This window comes from Alosa pseudoharengus, unplaced genomic scaffold (genome assembly GCF_046254945.1).
Source record: "Alosa pseudoharengus isolate Yale_2024_CS ecotype anadromous, Long Island Sound unplaced genomic scaffold, YU_APseudo_1.1 YU_APseudo_1.1_scf_8, whole genome shotgun sequence".
In the NCBI taxonomy this organism is placed as follows: Eukaryota; Metazoa; Chordata; class Actinopteri; order Clupeiformes; family Clupeidae; genus Alosa; species Alosa pseudoharengus.
This window is the reverse complement of record NW_027468870.1, coordinates 38364632-38386125: the sequence shown is the minus strand read 5'-3', so window position 1 is coordinate 38386125 and position 21494 is coordinate 38364632.

Here is a 21494-nt window from a genome sequence, read left to right as displayed (position 1 = left end):
TCCCAAGCTTGCAAATAGTTATGTTGAAGCTTTAAAGAACACAATTCATTGCTTTTAAAATTTAGTTTAATTCCTTGTTTTGCTTACCTTTCTCAAACTTTAAATTAAATACGGCAAATGCTTTGTGTGCATATTGTCTAAAGAAATAGAAGAATCAAATCGAGTGAAGCCTTGTAAAGTGTATAACATAATGATTACTCTACGTTGCCAACAGAAAAGTCAGCAAGTGCTGGGTGGTAAGGAGATGATTCAGGCACCGTATTACATATAGGCCTAACACTTGCATGAGGTCAGTCACAGACACATGAGTCACAGGGTCATCATAATCAGCCAGGCATTTACAGTGGAGGCCGGGCAAAGCATTCCAATAAAGAACCTATGACCAATGAGGGGAAAGCAGTTATTACATTGTCTCTGACCCAGTATATGTACTGGGAGCCTATGATTAGGCCCATTCGTGGAACGCCACATGTGGTCCAATCCTGCACAGCTCATCCCCACTGATTCACAAAGGCCATAATCAAGTCCTTGGCCTTACGAGAGCAGATGAGAGATAGGGATATAGGGACCATTTTTCTGGATTGCCTGATTGTGGATTCAGCCAGCCCTGAAGATGCTTGGAATCAGCTAGTAAGTGACTATCTATAAAACGTCTGCTGTAGTCAATTGATTTTGGACTAATCTTATCACACAGTCTACTTATCACTGGATCTTTTACTGTTTATCATACTGCTTATCACATTTATGGAGGTTTATGGAAAAACAAATGCGATAAAAACCTTTGTTGGCAGTAACTGACCTGATGTGTAGTCAGTTTTAAATCTGCTGGAACCAGAAGTCCATTGCCCTGGAGTCTGGTGTCAAGCACTGTTTTATCAAAGAGTAAACAGAGTTATATTTCTCTGAGGGTTTTTTTCGGCATTATTCACTGCTATAAGAGGCAAAACCTCTTGGTTTCGCTGGGAGTCAAAATGGGTCAGTGTTTTGTATGCCCCATGTTAGCCTTAACCACAGCATGAACTCGTCTTGGCATTGATTCCACAAGTTTCTGCAGTGAATCCACATTATCCCAGCACTCTGTCAGAGTCTTCCCAGAGGGTGTCTCAGCATGTCACAGTGCGGTTGGCCTTATCCCAGGGTGAGAACCACAGAGAAGTCATTCAAGTTGCACTCGCTGCTCTCAGTTAGACTCCAAATTGACCTGGAAAATCTTTGATGCATGTTTCGGATTATTAAGGCTGTACGACTGGGAAATGAATCCTCCTCCATGAAACTTTGAAGACATCAGGGATTTTCAGCAGAGCACAGCACAGCAGAGTGACTCCGCCTTCAGAATGAGATACGAACCGCAGTGAACACTTTTGAAATGTTTTAAAATAGATGTAGTATATGCCTACATACATTTTAAGATGATCAAATTATGAAAAGAAAATGAGACTGTTTATGAGATATAACTGGACACAAAATGTAATATTAAGAACACATTATAATAAATGATGGACCCAGACATTTTTGAGTCCTATTTGCATTCTATACAGGTAGTCAATTCAACATCAACCTATTAATGATCCTGCACTCTGATAAAGGGGAGTGCTTGAAGAGTGATACCAGGAGAGGGCGCTCTTCCTACTGTCATCAGGTGTTCTACAGGGTGTGACCTTTTCAATGAAGCATCTCTTCCATCAGGGAGTTGTTTGAAAACCCTTCTCTTCTCCAAATGCAGAATTTGTTTGTTTACGATAGTGCTTATCACTTCAAGAGGTCCTCACATTAGTAATGAAAGATTGAGATAAAAAATGATTAATTGAGTCGAGTCATTTCCCATGGTTGTACCTTGCTAACTGTTTGTTTACCCTGTAAAAAGATTTTGTGGTAACATTCTGTTGTTGTTGACAGAGGTGAATATTTTATTCATTATAAACAAATCAAAAAGTGTACAGAAGTATGCAAAGTGTACTGTAGGCAGGCAGTGTACACAGAGATGGTCTAGTGCTTCAGAGGCCTGAAACCTCAAGCACAAACTGCCCTTTTGAATAGCAAATGATGTTAATTGTGCCAAATCAGCATGGCGTTTCTAGTCCATCTTTTGAGCAACACATCATCTACTGTACTGCTCCACTCTTTAGCTTCTGAAGATCTCAAATAAAAAATGTTCTTCATGCCTATACTCTGTATGATACGAGAATAAATACAAGACTGTCCTCAATGTCCAGCTAGGTTCCTTACCAATGATGCTCTCATTTGGACCAAATGACAACACTGTATGATGGAAAGGGATTTTATACTTAGATATTGTAACAAAGATCAACAACAGAAAAAAACAAAGTTGAATGAGAATACTGTTTGCAATGAGCATTAAAGAGAAAAAACTGAATAAGATGGCGAATACCCCCTCAGTGATACTGAACCTGACATGTGACACACTGATATCACCGGCAAGATAACAATAAAGGACTTCAAGAGAGTTCTACAGAGACGGGTAATAGGGAAACAGAGATAAGGCCAGATATTTGGGGGCGCAGAGATAAGAGCCAGGTGAAGATAGGAGGGAAGAAATCCCAAGTAGAGGTGTGGCTTAAATGAGACCGATGGAACAAAGAGAAATGCTTCATAGACTAGAAGCACACAATCGAGAGAGAGTCAGGTGATTATTGTTTAAGTCGCGAGAGAGAGAGGTGGTGGTGGTGGGGGAAGGTGGGGGGGGGGGTGGCTAAGGAGTGGCGGTGATAGAAAAAGCCCCTGGCTCCCCAGGCACAGGGAGTGGGGATGGACAGCTAAAGAATTGGATGAGAAGAGGGAGAAGTATTGATTGGCATCCAGTGGAATTGGTTTTGTTCATTCCTGTTGATAGTTTTCTTTGTTTATTTATGCAGTAGCCATGCTGTGTTTTGTTTCTTGTTGACTGGGTTCTCAGGTTTTTCCCCTTCACAGTTGGTTAATAAACAGTCCGGAGTCTTATGATATGCTTTGTGTGTTGTAGACGCTGGGTCTCCTTTTTTCTACCACAAGGGAGCACTCAACTCTCACAGAATTCAAATGAGTAGCCCGGTTTGTTCTCTGCCTTAAAATGACAAATGGAGAGATTTCTGACATTTTTTTTTTTAATGAAAAGTATAGCTTACTTAATTTTTCAGAGGCTCTTTGAAATAACATACTCAGTAAAAGGTATCTAAAGCCAATGTTCAGCAAAATAAACAATGCTTTGGATGCATAGGCGTTTCTAGATCCAAGTCTTTCAATGTCTGTGGATCAAAGACTGTGTTGTTTGTTTTGGTGTCTTCTTGAATTTAATTTACATTTTTTAATATCAACCAGCCATATCCAAATAATTCTTCCTAGAGACAGGCACATCAACAGCCACACCCTGAATTAACTATCCAGCATTTATCACCAGGGCACACAATGTGTAGCGTAATGAGAGAGAAGGATATGTGGCCTAGCAACAATCAATCATAAAACAGAACCATGACTTCGTCTAGTCCTTGTAGTGTAGTGCTGAATAATTATCAAGTCCATCACACACTCACCATTAAGGACAAGAGGTGAAAAACCTCTTCAACGGGTCCTCGAAGAACCAGTCTGTTGCCATTTTTCAGAGCCATAATTCTCTTGAGACAATAAAAGGTGTGAAATTCAGTGAAAGTGAATTCCTCAGACGATTTGTGTGTGTGTGTGTTTGTGTTTGTGTGTGTGTGTGTGTGTGTGTGTGTGTGTCTGTGTGTGTGTGTGCGTGCATGCGCGCGTGCGCGTGTGTGTGTGTGCGTGAGTCTTTGGTGGGAGTGCAATAGCTTCAGCAGCACAAGACTCAGCTAAGCCACTCTAGCCCAGCCTCACAAATCCTGCAGAGGAAGACAAGCGGGACTCCACTCTAAACTGTATCTGAAAAACGGAGTGGAGCACAGCTATCTCTTTGGGGTTGTGTGTGCTATCTGTTTTACTCCCATACGAAGCATTGAGGTACCCCCTCCTAACCCCCCCCCCCCCTTCCTCATGTGATGATGCCATTTCCATCTCTCCGCTTTGCAAAAAAAATATCTGGAGTTGAAAACCATTCACCCATTAAATTGGTTCTCAGCACTGTATGGTTTGATTATGCGGTGGACGTGACTTGTGTGTCTTTACGTTTTGTTTCACTTTTTTGTCTCATGCTTTTTTCAGTTGCAACACCTGGCAGCATAGTTTGTCATCTGAGTGGTTTTCCTCTCAGCAGCTACACACGCATTTCCAGTTCCTGCCTTGCAGCATCGTTCTAACACCCTGGTTCCCAAAGTTCCCTGATTGACCGCAAGCATCAGTACTAATCATCATCTTATCCGCACAAGATTAAAAATTTGCAAATTCATAATGAAAGATCTTGTATTTATATTCAGACTTTGTACATCTCTCAATTACAGAATATTACACCACAAACAGCTGATGAGGATACAGGGATTCTTTCTAATGTATTCAGAGATGGTTTGATGTGCCACCTGCAAACCTCTCAAGGTTTGTTAGCTGACTACTTCATAGACTATGGGTGTAATTATACATAAACGCTGGGAAAAAAGCTCCTCATCAGAATCACAAGAGTCTTGAGAACAATGTTCCACTGATGTATGCCAAAACCACTGACTCACAGAGCTCAACTCAGTATAAAATGCAAAATAAAACAGCTCTCATTATGAGAGTGCATCATATAATCACTGGTCAGCAGGTGGGTCCACCTTTTCAGAGGAATGACAGCCGAAATACCATAATTTAAGATGAGGGACCGAGTGCATCTTCATACATTTGTGGACATAGTTTTGCCAAAAAGTGATCCACAGCAACTGAGGTGGGAAATAAATGAAAACGAATGCAGAGTTGAGAGCACTGTAAGGCTGTAATAGTCACGTATTCAGTGGAGACTGAGAAGAGTACAGTCATGCGGTCTCAGAGGTATTGTGCCCAGAGCGGCCGGTTCTGGGAAACCATCTCCCGTGAGATTTGGTGTCGGTACAATGAAAGCAAAACGTCATGTGACCACAGATAACAAGGACACTGGCGAGGTGCAGTGGGAGGGAGGGAGGCATAACAGTCCACACAGACAGGCCTTGCAAGTCCTATATTTCAAATCCTTGAGAAAGCCACACAGGAGCTGTGAGTTTGTGTGTGTGTGTGTGTGTGTGTGTGTGTGTGTGTGTGTGTGTCTGTAAAGTAGTAGTAGAGGAATAAGACAAACATGCAAAATACTTGAATATGTTCCATCTTTTCTTCAATAGAATGCATTATTTCAGTCGGGGAAAACTCATTTGTTCTCAAAATGTACAAATTAGCATGTCACCTACAATGGCAAAGACCTAATTCCAAGAATGCATAAAATTACTCAAATAATATAGTTCCACTCCATGAGCCAAATCTATTTTAAAAACTAGACTGATTATGGCCAATCACATTAGCCAGCCCTAGCCTTCCTTTGCCGCTAGGATTTGATACGGCTATATGCAAAGTTCAAGCACCACATTGTCCAGGAGTCCTCCCTGTTCCTTCACTATGGTCAGTGCGGTTCATTAGATGGTAAATGGCCCTTTCCTCCATCCACTACTGGACTTCCGTCTCTCTCTCTCTCACCCTCATTCTCAGTTATCCCGTCTCATTAAAGGCATGGTATGCTCATTTAGGTCTGAGGTGAGGAAATGTTTAACGGACAACGAAAATGTGAATAGTAATTAGGGGACTGGCAGGAAGCCGCCTTGGATGGGTGGTTTCTGGACACTCCTTCCAGCCTTGATCATGGTGGATATCATAATGTGAAGCGCACCTGGCTGTAGCCACAGTTATCATCTACACAGAGCAGTCACAGCTACACTAATGAGCCATTTTGAGATCAAGAGCATGTTTTATCAAACGATTTTAAAATGTCCCTCTCATTTCTGTATTTACAGTAAAGTGGTGTGTTAATGTTTATTTATTACAAAGACTTTTATAAAGGAATAGCATTGGAAGTTTAGTGTAGCCCAAGTGATGTTTTTAGTTCACTGCGCAACCCTCAACATATGTATTTTCTAACAGAGTTGACCTATTCCATGCGCAGAAGTGCATGAACCATCTGAGCAGCAACTAAGCTATGATGTGAAAATGGGATAATGCCTTTTGAATCTGCAGAAGGATTATGCTGAGTTATATGCCTTAGAAGTTTTAGAGGTATGCTACATTTCCTGATATTTTCCTCACATTCAAAGCCAATAATTAACCCAGACAGTGCTTTCACTTCAGGTCTATATAACAGTTTACTCTCATCAGAGTAGAACAAAAACGTTTGAAAATTTATATCTTGCCATTTGTTATAGCCTGTCATCTCTCTCCTCATATGCTTATCTCTATTGTTTAGGTTAGTGTGGAGTTCAAATAATGCTCATGGGTGTGTCCAGACCTGAGACAATGATCATTGGTGTATCAAGCATCTTGTTTGGTTGTGCCATTCAACACCTTTATATGGCGATCTCAGATTTATTGTTAGGTCCCATATCTGTCAACCGTTTATTGGCTTACACACAGAGGAGAACTCTCATACAGCGGGGAGAACCGGAGACGTGTCTGTCTTTACAATGACACAGACAATGGCTGTGAACAGATGATCGCTGAACTAATTACTGACACAATCAATACACCCACAACTACTGGATGGACATTATGAACACACACACACACACACACACACACACACACACACACACACACACATATATATATACAAACAGAGACTTTTAGTACATTTACTAGACACAACAGGAATCTTAATCTGAATGTTAATGCCATGACAACAACAATCAAAATACGGTCCAGTGCCTAAGGCTAGCTCAGAGCCTATGCAACCATTTGACCTGGAGGTCCCATAGCCTATTCACAGCATGGTAGGCTACTGTTACCAATACCATTGGGTATGCCGTGATAATAAGTAAGTACAATTCTAGTAATGACAGTCATCTACATTTAACATCAAATATTCCTACGTTTTTGAGTGTGTAGTATTTTAAATGCTTAGATATTTAACATTTTAGATCTGCTTTCAGCATGTGCCTTTTAGGAGAATGTGCACATTATCTTTAGACTCTAGTTTAGAGGAAGCTTCAAGCTTCTTCTGTAAAAATGTACAGCAAAGAGAAAAACATTATGGGCCCTATCATGACATTCTAAAGTCATCGTCACTCGTCAAAAGTCAATTCAAATTTAGTAGGATGTCCAGTTCACATTGGGAGGGGTTTCGTTCTCAAAAGTGGAGCGCATGGCGTAACAAGGTGTTCCTAGGTCTTTTAATCAGTCATATGGGTGTGTTTGGGGCGTAACATCATTTTAAACCAATGAGAATGACATCTGTCATTCCCTTTAACGGCGCAACGCGCGATATGTCAAATAAATGCATCGGTATTTTAGCATTCAACGGCGCATTTGAAGGAGGCTGCTTGCGAGACCGTATGGAATAGTCATTCTTAAACCATGCTTTACTAAAACCTAGCATAGCCTTCACGCATTTGCACTCGTCTATTATTTGAACTCATTGGCAAAGTGAAACTAACTTCACCAAGGAGTCAGTCAAGACAAGACAGTTATATGCAGTTACTTTCACTATTGACTGACAATGGGTTACCATCGAAAACATAGGCTGGAAAAAGCAACACTTACCCTAATGTTGCTCAAATGACTGAATAAAACAACATTTATCCTGCAGAGGAGTTGCTTATATCTAGTGACAGTGCGTCTTCAGCTGTGCTCCATACGTGTCTCTCGCCTCTCCCCTAATCACTTTTAACCGTCATTACCAATTTGCAAATGATGGTGAATAACTACTCATCATGAGATGTACAGTATTTCGTAATATCTTTATTCTAATTATGTTTCCCATTGTAATCGTGCAATTTAATGCTTTGCATGGACGTGCTCTGGTGTGCGTTCATGAATGATAGAAGGATGGTGCGTGCACCTGCCAATATGACTGTTGACATGCGCTCTTAAAATAGCATATGAACAACTCGCCATTGACTTCTGACCAGGTTTAGGTGGTGTATGATAGCGATTTTTAGACAATGCGCGAGTCCCCTCCCTAGGTTGTTAATTGCCACACCCCTGGGCGCAATGCTTAAAAAATAAACGTGCAAAATACCTAATTCAATTTTCCGCGGGTGAATAACGAGTATTACGCCATGCGCTGGTGACCTAAAATACAGCCCTATAGGCCACAAATAGTTTGAGTTAAGTTAAAGCTGCATTCTAGCCATTACTGTAATTAACCCTTAACAACTCATCTCAGTTCCTGAAAGATTCATGGCAGATTTTAATGGAAAATCACACCACACACCAATCACTCCCTAGCAAATGTCTTTTTAAATCTGTGATGTTTCGGGGCAAGGGTTTCTTTACAGTTATTACTTTCGTTTTGGCCCAGCACTCAGTTTTAAGACTGTTTGGATGTGCATGCTTGCTGGACAAAAATCCCTTCATGGCCTTGACATGGCTTGTATGCATCTCTACTCCATCTGCCTCATCTCCAATATGGGAAGCTAATTACCCCCGCCCCCGACACTGAATACAACTCCACCTCCATCAGTTTTATCAAATGGCTAAATGTTATGCTCTGACACGAAAGCTTGCTTATCTGGCAAAGCTGTATGTGCAGATGTGTTCTCAGGAAAACTATTTTTCCCATAAATGATCTGGAAAACGTCACCCTGCAGGTAATTTAGGATGGGGTTCCCAGGGATCTGATTTGTTATTTTAAAAACATCAACTAGAGCACTGCCCATCAGAAATACTTAGCCATGGTGTTTACTGGTTATTTCACTTATGATGTATGTCATGATATGTAATACTGTACATCAAGAACAGATAATGAACATTTGGAACTAAACATGTTTGATATGATTAGCTGCCTATCTGCCCCTGCTCTTATATCTTGCTGATGGTAATTGCATGTGACCAGTCTCCTCCTACATCCTCCTATATACAGGAGAGTTAATAATGCCTGTGGTATTTGTGTAGCTATTCTTCGAGCCTGAGGCAGACACAGAAAAAGTCTCATTCAGTCTCATGGGCGAGACAGTTGTCAGATACCGCGATTAAGTCACACAATTTTAAAGTCTTAGGTTCTCTAACACAAGTAACAATTATTACTTTGATTCTTCCAGCCCAATGTGTCTATAACTTTGGCTGTATGTGAAAAGGGAACTATTACTGTAACCAGCATGATGCCAGGAGCATGCCAGTATTTGTATTGCAAACCATGGAGGCCTTCCAAACACTTATTGGCTTTGTAGGCCTCTTGAATGAAGCCTGCCAGTGAGTCGCAGAAATACTTTCACAGAAATAATTTCTGTGTGAACATTTTCAGAAATTGAATGTATTTCATGTCTTCTGTAATATTGATAGCTGCCATTTGTCAGTAGAACAGTTCCTTTTCTAGTGAAGCCCTGGGTCTTTTTTGGATGGAATGTTAAATGGAATATTGTACTGTGCACATTTTCACAATGACTATCCACATTCAAATTCATAGAATATTTATTTGTTCTGCTGATTGTGCCGTGATGACTGGTCCAGATTGCTAAGTGATCATCATTGTTAAATTAGAGAAATAAGTGTTCCATTAACACATGCCACCAAACCACCAAAGCCATTCTGAGGTTTTTTCACTCTATTACTGTAACAGAAAAGCCTTTCAGCATGGATGGATCTAAATATTTGTCTTTGAAAAGTGTGACTTACTGTATATGACGCTTCCATGGTAGGTAGGGACCATAACATAGCATCTCACTAGATCATGTGCATCTCTGAGAGCACTATTATTGTTCCGGGGTGGTGGTCATTGCCCGTGATGTAAACTGTAAATGACCCAGGCCTGACCAACTCATTCCAACCTATGCTCCCTGATTCTAATCATGCAGGGATACACACCCCACACACACACACTGAACACCACACAAGATAAATCTAGTTGTTTTAATTAAGGCTTCAGCATTAGCAAAGGCATTTTAGAAAATGGAAATTGCAATGCAGCACAATCATTTCAGCGGGGGTCACTGCAGCTGCCTGTGGACTCCATGTGACTTCTTAATGTATATGGCGGCCATAGAGCAACCTCATCTCCCCACCCAGATGAAAACAAGGCAGAGACCAGTCGTGCTGAATTGGTAGCGATATCATGCTGTCTTGAAAACAAGTGGATGGAGTTATCAAAATTAATTCTGACCTTGATGTATGTATATTTGATTGAGTGATTGAGTGAAGCACTAGACAGCTTTAAAAATGGTTCAATGCAAAAATTTTACTCAGACCAATTTGTCTTGGTAATTTGGTCCTGTAAATGAACTAAGGCACGAGGAGTGGTTTGGGTGCAAAATAGTATATGTATGCTGAGACTATGTGATTTGGATGGCAATGGGGTAATTTTATATTCAAAATTGTATTATGTTATTCACAAGTGAAATTTGTTTTAAAAAATGGTGCAGAAGAATATTACCATCAATCTGCATTTGCCGATAACACCGTTCCTCTTTTCTGACAGTGATAGCGATCTGTTTTAGACGTGAGAGAGAGAACAGCAATTTAAGGCATCGGACACCACTCCACTATCATTTAATTACATCTAGTTCAGTGTTTGCCTGGTGTTCTTAATCTGCTCCCTTTGCTCAACATCCTTTGTTATCACGACTCTGTCTCCAGCAGAAAGGATTCAGTCATTATAGTGTTACATTAATCACTCTCAACTTTGGAGAATTAATTGAAGTAATTTGCTCTAAATCAGGGCAAAATATATATCATTGCAGATAAGGTTTACTCATTGCTGGAAATACAGCCGCAGATTAGAATGCATATACTGTTAATGTAGTGTAATTTGTCTATTTGCATTCCTAACGTGGAAAAATACTTTGCAGATTTGTGGCCTCAAGGGTTTGAATTTCATGACTGAGTGCTTGGGCGGAATAGGAGCTTAGTGTCCATGGTACTGAGCGAGAGCACGGTTGGCAGACACTTGTCGTGCAGGCAGTGTGCCATGCTGCAATGTGCACTTGCCCAAACACTGCACGATGGCTTTGCGGGGAAGGGGAAGAGCAATGATGCATCAAAGGGGGGTGTGGGGGAGGGGGTTGGGGGGTGAAGCGACGCGAACACACAAAAATTGTGTTTAAATGGCAGACAGCATCGTCATTATTTACCTCCCTTTGAAGTTTTTTCCCCCCTTCATTCTGCTGCGAAGCCCCCCCCCCCTTCCCCCTCCCTGGTAATGATGTTTTCAGAGGCTCAGACCACAGGCTCCTCACTCCCTGGCAGGCAGCCCCCTGGTCCAGAAGTCGAAGCGTCAAGGACAGCAATTACTTCATGTCGCGACCATAACGGTGGGACATGGCACTGGGCACGTGAGCGGGCAGGCAGGCCGGCCGGCATGAGGAAGGGGGCTTCCTGACAAGAGTCAGACAGGCGGGTGCGTCTGGCAGCCTGGGATGCTGAGCACCTGCCTGCCACTCCAGACGACTCATTTCAGCTGCCATGAAATCACTCTGGGAAGGTGCAGGAAGAGTCTGGCGCCTGCTAAACACCACAGCACTCATGCACACCCTCTCGTGTGTGTGTGTGTGTGTGTGTGTGTGTGTGTGTTATGGAGGCTGAGGCAAACACCATGCCAGACTGCCAGAACAATTCTGGCACCCACCTACTTGTCCACCCTCTTCCGATGGCCACCCATCCTTCTGCACAAGGTGACCTACGACCTTCAGCCTCATCAGCCGTTAGCCAGCTGTTTAAGATTCCCGTTGCTGATGAGTGATCGAGCGCTGCTGTTGAGCACCGCACTGTCGGTAATTTGTTTACCGAAAAGGTGATTCTGAAGGTTATTGGTCGAATGAAATGCCATTTGCCTTTATTGATATTCAGTTGAAAACATTATATTACATGCCACCCCCTCCTCCTCCGCACACACACTCCAACAAACACGACTACCGACAACACCACCACCACCAACCCACCCCCCTCCCCTCCACCCCCACACACAATGCACAGCTCTCAGTACACAAATATAAATTAACCTTCACTTACCCTGCCCAGACCGCTTGCCTCTTTGCTGATGAGATATTTATGCTTCTACAGAGTATGCTGTTATTTTTTTTTCACACCATCATGAAACAGTTGGTCCCAGTAATTCATTTATTTAAAATCCATAAGCTTATTAGCATACAATCTCGAGCATTTTCAAATTCTAAAACCTTTTTGCTGAATGTATATATGTCTCCAGAGGATCCAACCACATTGCCCTGTATTAGCAGCTTGGCTGCAGATGCATTTATGGGCATCATAAATACTGACTTACTGTTACAGTCATTAGTCAGCTTTCATTTACACTCTGAAACAGAAAATGGGTGTAGAGAGTAAGAATAAAATGAAATATGCTGTCCTCAACAACACGGTCTAGTCTTTGTAGCGTATAGAGAGTTATGGGGGATGGAAGAGACCCCCCATACATGGCCCACTGAAGACACCTGTATCGCTGGCTAATAGTGATGAATAGTTCCATCAGATGTTGTCAGAGTCGCTCCGTCAGCGTATAATTGTGTGATTGCCCCTGCTGTGCATATGATAAGGACTCATAGGTGGAAGAGCAGTCGTGAAGGTGAGTACATCAGGTTGTCTCGTTATGAACAGAAGTGACTTTGACAGGCCATCAGGACGAGCCTACTAAGGGTATGGAAGCCCTAACAGGCAGTAATAGTATAACAGTGCTGGATAAGGTGTATTTCAACAGCCCCTCCCCTCTGTCATTTATCTAAACGAGAAATGGACTTGGAGCGCAGTGCAATCATCCAGAGACTTTTAAACAACATGGCTCCATTCACAACTTTTGATTTCTAAAGCAAAGAAACAAAGGTTTGTGAAGTAAAACCTGTTTGGGCGGCCGGTATTCACTTATTTACTTTGCTTAATGGAATCCAGACGCTTTCAGTGCAGTGGTGTGCAGGGAGGATGACGTGTGGGAGGTGATAGTGTTTCCCAAACACTGAGGAGCCGCCTCACAGAGAGATCTGATGTCCTCAGTGTCAACAACAAACAAGATAGGAGTCGTCTTTCGGCCGCACACCAGCTGAGGGACGTGCGCCGCGCCGTAAATCTCTGAGTGAGGGAAAGGGCGTCGGCACGGGCGGGTGCCATCGTAAACACACTCGCCTTGTTATCCGGCTGACCTGAGTATGCGGGACAAGGATTTTCACATTCCCAGGATGCTGCTGCTTCGAGATGGGAGAGAGAGAGAGAGAGAGAGAGAGAGAGAGAGAGAGAGAGGGGGAGAGAGAGCATGATACTGTCCCAGGAGGCCGCACCTTGATAGGAGAGAGAGAGAGAGAATAAGAGACAGAGAGAGAGAGAGAGAGAGAGAGAGAGAGAGAGAGAGAGAGAGAAAGAGAGAGCATGTTAAGAGTCGTCACCTCCCACACATTTTATGTTCTGCTGGTGCTGGGGTGCGGCACTGTTACTACCCTTCGCAAAGACCTCGCGATTTGGGAGTTTATTGTGTCTGACACCGATTGGCTGGTGTCATGTTTGACGACCTGCTGTGTTTTATGTGCCTCTGTGGAAATTCTGTGGCTCGTGCACACAAAGCAATCTCAAAGCCCTTCTTTATCTAAAGCTAATGAAAGATACATGGGAGATATAAGCAATTTGACAAAAATGTTGGGTACCTAGAAAGAAATATCAGCCCTATTTTCTTATCCCTTTCAAATGCAATTCATGCAGTTGAGAATTTAATTTGCCCACAAGGAAAGGGAATTTAAAGTGTAGGCTTACCACACTGTGGTTAGTCATTATACAGGCGTACGGTAGATACATTTGATAAAAATTATTTAGTGGAATCATAAACTATTAACAGGAATTATATAGCAAACATCATTTGTTTGTGTGTATAAAACAGTCTGGTGAATTGGGGCTAGAGCTAACTCATAAGATTATTCTTCTTCCTTGGATGGCGGAACATCATTGATGGTGCAAACCAGCCCATAATCAACAGATCCATCTCCTACTCCTCTAACATATTGTGCTTCACAAGTGGACAAAGGAAATCATTAACCTTCCTCTCCAATCAGCTCCCATTGATTCATTGGCGCAGGTGAATCCCGGCTCTGCTTCAGTGCTCGTGACCATTTCTGGCTTGGGAGCAGAAGATTTGTCTTGAGTGCCGAAGAGGGGCTTCTCAGCAGGTCTGCGTGCATCACGTCTTGCACGTTAAACACACTCTCCTAAATGGCATCCGTTGCTGTGATTTATACTGATCAACAATGCCAAAAAACTGTTTTTAATGCGTTCCGACACGTTATTTGGTACTGTGAGATCGGAGGTGTTTGCGCCAGCATAAGGAGGGTCTGAGAGCTGACAAGAGCAGATGCTACAGAATAACTGCGCAAAAGCCACAAACAGGTCAAAGGTCAACGTCTCAGCATGACTCCTGTTACAAAAGCTGTTTAATGAAGCATTTTTAATTGAGCAGGAGATGATAGGAATGTGAAATGACCGACCCTGCAGCGAGAAGCTCATCAGAGATGACACTGGGTTGCCTCTGCTGTCTTCTCAGGCCAGTGGAGCAGTAGAGGGTTTGGGTGATGATTATCTTTGCCATGCCAGCAACCCCCCCCCCCCCCCATCCTCTACCTCAAGTGGAGTCCAAATAATAATTGGACAGTCCCTCACAGTAGGGTTTGATAGTTCCCCTCTGATGCCTGCACATCATAGGCAGGAAACACAGCTTGTGAGATAGCCTAGTTTTCAAAAGGGTTGTACATACACTTACAGGAAGTTGAAAGGATTGTGATGGGGAGGCCCTGATTTTAAAAGGGTTGTTTTGGATGACTAGATTCAGCCTTGTGTTTGCCATATTTAGTGAGTCAGAATTCAGAAAAGGCAGTTTTACAGATAAAACACATGTGCTCCCTACCAGTGAGGTTGGTATTGTTCCAACCATCTTCATTCAGGTTGTGCATTACACTTTATTAGAGATAAGGGAGGTGGAACAGTTTGCTGATCAAATTAGAAGATGTATTTTGTGATGGTTGTATGTAGCTTGTGGGTTGGGACATAAATAGCTTTGTTCTTGCCAGAATGCACAAGTTAATTTCCTGGGAGAATTTTTGCACAGCTCAGGAATATTCCTGCAGTACTGTAAAAGGTGGCTGTGCATGTGCAACACTGAACATCCCTGTAAAATTAGCCTCAAACATGAATGTAGAGTTGGTTTGTCCATCAACAGTGAGTTCAGTCATAGTCTTATAAAATACTGTTGTTTTTTTTTGGTTTGTTTGTTTTGTTTGTTAACTGGCCAATGTGTTTTCAGTTTACATCGCTTAGCAACATCTTGGATAAATGGCATGTCTTTTTTATGATCTACATTTGCAATGTGTCCCATCTGCCTCTGTGCAAAGGCAGCAACAGATGAAAGCGAAGAGAAGAGATTTGATGTCAGACAGTGCCATGAGGCTTATCATACAATATGTAACACAGTTGTTATGGTGACATCAAGCGATCAACATGTGAGAGACACATTGCCATATGGCGGCGTAATGAATATTTCATAGTAAATGTGCAACAATGTGTAAATGAACTTTCAGTATTGACACAAAGAAGAACCCCTTGAACCACGTTACCTCCTCCTCCTAAGGCACCGCCATGTAAGATCCAAGGTTATGTAAATATGTTCATCTGAGTAGGCTACAGTGTCACATTAGGAGGAGGCTAGACTCTCTCTGCTTCACAGCATCAGGGAACACAATTGTGGAGGGGAAGTATCATGGAGAGAGCAGTTTATGAAAATGACATGAGCCCATGACACCATGGTGGTTAATTAGATAAAAGTCAAACATGGTTAAATCAAATCACACTAACTAACATTAGTGGCAATTAATTTATTATGTCTCAGCATGCAGAGAACAATGGAAGCCTGTGAGGCCCAAACTTTTAATTTCACAGCCTGTTACTCTTACAGCTTTGTCTTAGTTATGAAACCACCGTGTCCAGAGCTCTCACGTTGCTGTACACTGACAGAAAACAAACCCAAGCAAAAGCATTCTTTAGCAATGTCAAGTACATACTCAGCAGACCACAAAAGCCAGTTTTTACTGTATACGACGTCCATAGAAACTACTCTTCTGTCTCAAGGCCAGCCATTATAACCAAAAACAATCACAACAACACAACAAATAACAACAAAGCCATCTTGACTAGTGGTCGCCAAATGTGTCAACAACTTCCGAAACAAAACCTATACTGAGAACAGAGACCGGTTTCTTGAAATAATGACCGGGGATTTTGAGGTCAGCCATTTCTAATGAAGTGACCGGACGGCCCGCTGCTTTGCCTGTATTTACTCCTCTTTTTTGGAAGGGGTTCAATAACGGGAGTGGTGGACGGGCCCAGGGGAGCGCTGTTTACAGATGGAGATAATTACTCGTATGGAGGCTGCACAGCCAATGATGAAAAACCTTGGGGTGCCGAGCAGTAAATCTTTTAAGCTGAGTTTGGACCTTCTGTGCGAGTCTATTGACTCATTGAGGAGGCAGAGAGAGAGAGAGAGAGAGAGAGAGAGAGAGACAGAGAGAGACAGAGACAGAGAGACAGAGGGAGCTGATACAATGCAAGCAAGCTTGAGCAAGAAAGAGCACAACTTTTCATTACAGGGAAAGTGACCTTCCACCAGGTGGTTATAAAAAAGGTCATTTGTTGTCTTTAAAACCTGGTGACCCCAATTAAAATGTACTTACTTCTTGGTGTATCTGTCCAACATTTTACATTTTGGTGAGAAATATATTTATTTATATTATGTATTGGGCATGAAAGACATATTTTTACAGATGACACATCAGTGTGTCGATAAAAATGCATGCCTTCCAAAGAGTCTCTGACCACCTCTCTTGTAGCACAGTCCAAGACCCTTCAAACACCATGCAAGTTATGACATCAAAGTAATTCACCATAGTCTGTCAACTCTGTAATGTGTCAATTAGAATCAGCAGAGTGTCATTAAGTGGATACTAAGAAGAAAATGTATCCTCATCTTAAGGGCAGTGACATTTTCCATCACTGTGTACCACAGAATGACAGCTCTGCTGGGCGTCGTTTTGGCACCTCTCCTGTGAAGTATTTCACTGATGTTATTAAAGATTAGCTGCTCTGCTGATTATCATTCTTCTTGCTTGGCACAGTCTGACGTCACTCTTGGCATTTTCTTCAGCCATTAGTATGAACAAGTATGAAACTATATCTGTATGGCGCTGGCATGCAGTGCAGTGCACTGGACTTCATTCTGGTAAAATATCAGAGCCAAGCTCATCTCTCTAGTTCCTGCCCACTGTCAGCCAGATCACACATCCATCTCTGATAAGACTGGAGCTATATCTGCAATGGGTAACAAAATAAGAAGTTATGCATATAATAACACAATTAATTAGGTAATACTTTATTATAAGAACGGACCCAGGGAGGTGTCATTGTGTATCGAGAGAATGTACACTAATTAGACTAAATTGTGTGCTTATACTACAACCCCAAAACAGAAAAAGTTGGGACGTTGTGTAAAATGTAAATAAAAACAGAATGTCATAATGTAGAAGTCTTGTAAACCCATATTTAGCAGCAAAAAGGACATAGACAACATATCAAATGTTGAAAATGAAAATTTGGACTATTTCATGGAAAGTATATGTTCATATTGAATTTGATGCCAGCAACATGTTCCAAAAAAAGTTGGGACGGGAGCATGTTTACCACTGTGCTGCTTCACCTCTTCATTTAACACAATTTTGTAAATGTTTAGGAACTGAGGAGACCATTTGCTACAGTTTTGAGTATGAAATGTTGTCCCATTACTCCCCGATATAGGATTTCAGTTGCTCAACAGTATGGGGTATTCTTAGTCATGCTTTTCATTCCATTATGCACCTAATTTGACAATTCTGGACTGCAGACATGCCATCTTAGCACCTGGACTCTTCCTCTATGGAGAAACACTATTTAAATATGTGCAGAATTCATTTTGGCATTGTTTTCCTGAAATATTCAAGGTTGCCCCTGGAAAAGACATTGCCTGGATGGCAGTATATGTTGATCAAAACTTGTATACATCATTCAGAATTGATTGTGCTTTGCCAAATGTGCCAGATGCCCATGCTGTTGGCACTAATGCTCCTCCAGACCGTCATAGACGTTGGGTTTCGAACTGAGCACTAAAACAAGTTGGATAGGTTGGATACGTGGATAGGCACCCTCGTCTTTAGCCTATGAGTCCATGATTTCCAAAACGAATGGCAAACTTTGATTGGTCTAACCACAGGACCTTTTTCCACGTTACCTCAGTTCATTTTAAACAAGCTCAGGCCCAGATAAGAGGGTGGTATTTTATCATGTCTCAATTTTAGCTGTTACAATTTTGGCTGTAGTTTTGGAATTGTGTATCAAACTGGGCACATAGACAATGGTTATCAGAGGTTGACCTGAGCTAATACAATGACAGGTCTGGAAACAGGTCTGGTGTTGATGCAGTGCCACAGGTTTACACAGAGTGATAAATACCCCTACATCTTAACTTCTAAGAGACCCTGCCTCTCTTGGATGCTCTTTTTCATACCCAATCGTGTTGCCAGTTACCCTAATTAGTTTTGAAACATTCTTCCTTTTGTTTTCTTTATCATTACACAACTTTTCCAGCATTTTGTTACCCCCCGTCCCAACTTTTTTTTAAACATGTTGCTAGTATCAAATTCAAAATTAACATATATTTTCCATGAAATAGTCAACTTTCTCATTTTCAACATTTGATATATTGTCTGTGTCCTTTTTGCAACTAAATATGAGTTTAAGAGATTTGCAGATTATGACATTCTGTTTTTATTCACATTTTACACAACGTCCCAACTTTTTCTGTTTTGGGGTTGTAAATTGTGAGCTCATTTGATTAGATCGTGCACTAATTTCAGTAAGCTGTGGGCACGTTTTACTAAATTCTGTGCTCTGTGCTGCTTTATATAACGAGAGCACAAGTTTGCCCCCAGTATAGCCCTTACCGTTAAGTGGAATCCAGCTAATTGGTGGCAATTAATGTATAGCAGAACATAGTTTCTATGGCAGTGGAAGGAATTCTAAAATATATTCCCACTTTTGTCTGAAGCAAGAACATGGCGTACGTTTTGGCTCAAACTGTGAATCTCATGGCCTGTGGATTTATAATAGCTGAGAGAAGGACAAATTGGATGGAAAACAGGGAAAATTACAGAGAAAAATGTACTCTGACATCTGAGGTCAAAGCAGTCTGAGCACTAGCATAAGGTTAGTGAAGATAATGACACAGAATTTTTCATCATATGACAGAGTGACAGAAATGACTGTCTACATGTTACATGTGACCCTGAGCACTCTCTATCAAAGAAACTCAAAAAGTGACATACAAAGATCACTGAACATTACAAATGTTAACTTACTATACTCATAATACTTCCAAGGACTACAATTTATCTGAATACATTTAGCATAAGAACCAACTAAACCAACCATCCCTCTCCTCCTGTATGGAATGTGTCTGTCTGAACAGCTTGCGTGGATGTTCCCACCCCTCACCTCCACCTACCCAGACTCCCATGTCAGTTTGAGGTCGTAATACAATTATGTAGGTGCTTTGCAAAGGTGACGGATGAGAACAGCTTGCTTCATCCCGGCGTCTCGCTGATGTCAGCCTGCTGTGCAGGCCAGGCCCCTGCCATTAGCCATTAGCTCCCGTCAGGAACGTAGAGGAGGAAGCAGCTCTAAGATGCACCAGCAGCAACAAGTTGTCAACAGTCTGACTGCAAGCATCTTGACAACACAATTATCTTTTCTCGTTTCAGCTGTCTAGCATTAGCAGTGGTGACCTAAGGCACAGGATGTGGAGGTCGTGATTACTAGCACTCTTGGCTTTGAGATTAATGTTGCCCGGGTTGGCTGGCTAATTAGTTTAAAAAAGTTAGTTAGAGAATGCAGAATTCCATACAGAATTCAATTCAATATCTTGTCTTACCTGATACCCTAAATGCAAAAGATGGCAAATCAGATACTAACCTTTACAACCTTTAACCCTTTCCTGGCAAGGGCCATTTAATCTGTTTCTCTCACTGGTGCATCTTAAATCCTCCTGAGTGAGTTGCTTGGCAGATGGGCAACTTATTTTTTTCACATTCCTCCGAAATTGCCAAACAAGAAAAACCCAACTGCAACACAAACAACCAACCAACCAAACAAACAAACAAACAAACAAACATGTGTGCATAGCAGATGCCCATCCCCATGCAGTCAATACTGTAGTTTCATTTTCATCAGCCCACTCAACTCAACTGTTGAGCACATGGAAACAAGGGCTCAAGTGCCGTTCTCATTATTTCTCCCTGCGGAGTTGCACTGGTCAGCCTGGAGCTCATCTGTTGCCGTTCAGGACCTCACCATTGCCATTTATAATTCATCAGGACAGGAACACAAAGAAGCTCCATCAGCAGCTCTCCTCCTCCTCCTCCTCTGCTGCTGCTGCTGCTGCTGCTGGCGGCCTCTCCAGGGTCTCGTGTTAGTCTGTAAACACAGATGGAATGCAGATAGGAACAACTGTGGCAGCCACAAGAAATATTAGCGCACGGAATGCGCTAATACTCTACTCACGAAATACTATACTCACGGAAGACTCTTACGCCGGAATACTCTTACTCACGGAATACTCTTTACACATACCGATGCATACTATCATGAAAAAGATGCAGTCTATGATGCAGTTGAGGATATTTGTAGTCAACAGCTAGTCACATTACGCCTCACATTTCCTGTGCTTCTGAAGCACATGTGTTGATGGGCTGAGACTGTTTTAGTGTTTTTCAGCAAAAAGAAAACAGGTACTTGAATTGGTTCCATTCAGAATGCTTTGAACCTTGAACCAGCCCCACCAGTTTTGAATGGAACTATAATGCATCATTAACAGAGGGTGTTGCAACAAGAGATGATAATATGACAGTGGTGCCATCATCACCGTGGAAACAAGACTTTATTAGCTAAGCTGTGTGATGCTAGATTTGTTTACTTGTGGCAGTGGTTGCTAAGGAGAGAAAACTCATGCCACTAGTGTTCTGTTTCCTCTCTGAACTAGAATGACACTCCTGTTCACAGGGGGAGAAAACGCTACGCCAAAAAAACTTTCCGATTCCTAACTGATTTATTTTTGGTTGAAATGCTTCAAACAGCTCAACATCTGGAATGGGAACCAGAACGGAGCTGGTACTCTGTCAGTGGAAAAGGTTCTATCCATGGCTTGGACTGAGCCGCTGTGGTTGTTTTCCATTTACAGAGGCCTGATTGTGTATGTGCACTAGAGGCCTGATTGTGTATGTGCACTAGAGGTTTTGGGCCCTATTTTGGTGATCTAAAACGCATGGTCAGTGGCAAAAAGCTTATACATTTAGTGGTGTGTCCAGTTCACATCGGGGTGGTTTTTGTTATCAAACGCCGGG